Raw genomic sequence first — 3,529 nt, 5'->3', positions numbered from 1 at the left:
GCTCACACCTGTAATCCCAGCAGTTTGGGAAGCTGAGGCGGGCAGATCACCTGAGGTCAGGAGTTCAAGACCAGCCTGGCCAACATGGGGAAACCCCGTCTTACTAAAAATACAAAAAATTATCTGGGCATGATGGCACATGCCTGTAGTCCCAGCTACTCGGGAGGCTGAGACAGGAGAACCACTTGAACCTGGGAGGTGGAGGCTGTAGTGAGCCAAAATTGTGCCACTGCACTCCAGCCTGGCTGACAGAGCGAGACTCCATCTCAAAAAAAAAAAAAAAAAAAAAGGAAAAAGAGACCGGGCGCGGTGGCTCACACCTGTAATCCCAGTACTTTGGGAGGCCAAAGCAGGCAGATCACCTAAGGTTGGGAGTTCGAGACCAGCCTGATCAACATAGAGAAACGCCATCTCTACTAAAAATACAAAATTAGCCGAGCGTGGTGGCACACTTCTGTAATCCTAGCTACTTGGGAGGCTGAGGCAGGAGAATCGCTTGAACCCAGGAGGCGGAGGTTGTGGTAAACCAATATCGCGCCATTGCACTCCAGCTTAGGCAACAAGAGCAAAACTCCATCTCAAAAAAAAAAAAAAAAAGTAAAAAGAGCCATATTCCATTATCCCTAAATAATTCAGAAGTTTGGGTTTGTCTCTTTTGCTTTTAGTCTTACCTGCTACATACTTTTTCACCTTCCTACCCCAGCTTTCTTGTCGATCCTCAAGCTTGAGGCTGCTGCCCCTCACCTGTCTCTCCCTTTCCTTCCCACTTTTGCTACCTTATGCCTGTTTTTCATCAGAATCAAAAGCTGTTGTTCACGTGGTCTGCCTCAACTCCAGGTTCATCCACTGCTCTCAGACTAACCTCTTTCCTACCTGCTTCCCGATAACCCCTTGTCACTCTCAGAACACAAGCAAAGCTTGAAGCAAAATGAAGCTTCAAAAGTGTCTTAATCCAAAAAAGAGGATGGAGCAGATGGGAAATTGCCGATAGAGTTCCCCTTAGGGTGTGTTGGGTGTGGCAGCTTTGCCTTAAGTAAGAGCAGGATTCCAAATAATCCAGAAGTGCAGAGAATACTGAAATAAATTATGCACAGACATGTTAGGAAAGAGATTCTGGTACCAATTCAGAGAGAACCACAAAAATCCAATTACTTACAGAGCTTTCTTTTTATTTTTTTACTTTCTATTTTATTTTATTTTTTTCTGAAACAAGGTCTGGCTCTGTCACCCAGGCTGGAGTGCAGTGGTGTGATCTCTGTTCACTGTAACCTCCACCTCCCAGCCTCAACCCATCCTCCCATCTCAGCCTCCCAAGTAGCATGACTACAGGTGCACACCACCATGCCCATCTAATTTATATATAGATATAGATTTTTTTTCTTTTTTCTTTTTTTTTTCTGAGACGGAGTTTCACTCTGTCGCCCAGGCTGGAGTGCAATGGTGCAATCTCGGCTCACTGCAACCTCCACCTCCCCAGGTTCAAGCGATTCTCCTGCCTCAGCCTCCCAAGTAGCTGTAATTACAGGCACATGCCACCATGCCCAGCTAACTGTTGTATTTTTAGTAGAAACGGGGTTTCACTATCTTGGCCAGGCTGGTCTCGAACTCCTGAGCTCGTGATCCGCACGCCTTGGCCTCCCAAAGTGTGGGATTACAGGCGTGAGCCACCGCGCCCAGCCTTTTTTTTTTCTTTCTTGAGACAGAGTCTCTCTCTGTCGCCCAGGCTGGAGTGCAGTGGTGTGATCTTGGCTTACTGAAACCTCTGCCTCCCAGATTCAAGCAGTTCTCCTGCCTCAGCCTCTGGAGTAGCTGGGACTCCAGGCACGTGCCACCATGCCTGGCTAATTTTTTGTATTTTTAGTAGAGACGAGGTTTCACCATGTTAGCCAGGATGGTCTTGATCTCCTGACCTCATGATCTGCCCGCCTCGGCCTCCCAAAGTGCTAGGATTATAGGCGTGAGCCACCATGCCCGGCCAAGATTTTTTTTTTTTTTTCCTGAGATGGAGTCACTCTGTCACCCAGGCTGGAGTAGAGTGGTGCAATCTCGACTCACCGGAACCTCCGTCTCCCAGGTTCAAGCAATTCTCCTGCCTCAGCCTCCTGAGTAGCTGGGATTACAGGCACCCACCACCACACCCAAATAATTTTTGTATTTTTTTAGCAGATACGAGATTTCATCATGTTGGCCAGGCTCGTCTAGAACTCCTGAACTCAAGTGATCCACCCACCTCGGCCTCCCAAAGTGCTGGCATTACAGGTGTGAGTCACCTTGCCTGGCCATGTCTGTCTGTCTATCTGTCTATTTATCTACCTATCTATCTACTGAGACAGGGTCTCACTCCAGTTGCCCAGGCTGGAGTGCAGTGACAAGATCTGGCTCACTACAGCCTTGCCCTTCCAGGCTAAAACGATCCTCCCATCTCAGCCTCTCAAGTAGCTGAGACTACAGGTGTGCACCACCACGTTCGGCTAATTTTTTGTATTTTTAGTAGAAGTAGGGTTCTGCCATGTTGCTCAGGCTGGTCTCAAATTCCTGGTCTCAAGTGATCCACCTGCCTTGGCCTCCCAAAGTGCTGTGATTACAGGTGTGAGTCACCACACCCAGCCTAATTTTTATATTTGTTGTAGAGACGTGGTTTCACCATGTTGCCCAGGCAGGTCTCAAACTTGTGAGCTCAAGTGATCTGCCCAACTGGGCCTCCCAAAGTGCTAGGATTACAGACATCAGCCACCAACCTGGCTCAGAGCTTTTTCTTAAACTAATTCGTATGTGGTAAACAAAGGGCATATCACAAAGTGGAAGTTTTCCTCCGATTCCAGACCCTACTACCATTTCCCAAAAAAACCACCATCAGCACTTTTTCATATATGCTTCCAAAATTGTTACATACAAATATACCTATAATTGGCCAGGTGCTGTGGCTCACACTTGTAATACCAGCACTTTGGGAGGCTGAGGCAGGTGAACACCTGAGGTCAGGACTTTGAGACCAGCCTGGCCAACATGGTGAAACCCTGTCTCTACTAAAAATACAAAAATTACCCAGGCGTGGTAGTGGGCACCTGTAATCCCAGCTACTCTGGAGGCTAAGGCAGGAGAATCGCTTGAACCCAGGAGGTGGAGGTTGCAGTGAGCCGAGATAGTGCCACTGCACTCCAGCCTGGGCGACAGAGCGAGTATCTAAAAAAAAAAAAAGAAAAAGATAAAGAAAAGAAAAACAATCTGGGGACTGGGCATGGTGGCTCATGCCTGTAATCCCAGCACTTTGGGAGGCCAAGGCAGGCAGATCACGAGGTCAAGAAATTGAGACCATCCTGGCCAACATGGTGAAACCCCATCTCTACTAAAAATACAAAAATTAGCCAGGCATAGTGGTGTGCACCTGTAGTCCCAGCTACTTGAGAGGCTGAGTCCGGAGAATTGCTTGAACCCAGGTGGCAGAGGTTGCAGTAGGCCGAGATAGTGCTACTCTACTCCAGCCTGGCGACAGAGTGAGATTCCATCTCAAAAAAAAAAAAAAAAAAAA

This window comes from Rhinopithecus bieti, unplaced genomic scaffold (assembly GCF_001698545.2).
Source record: "Rhinopithecus bieti isolate Rb0 unplaced genomic scaffold, ASM169854v2 scaffold_9981, whole genome shotgun sequence".
Classification (NCBI taxonomy): Eukaryota; Metazoa; Chordata; class Mammalia; order Primates; family Cercopithecidae; genus Rhinopithecus; species Rhinopithecus bieti.
This window is presented reverse-complemented; position numbering follows the sequence as displayed.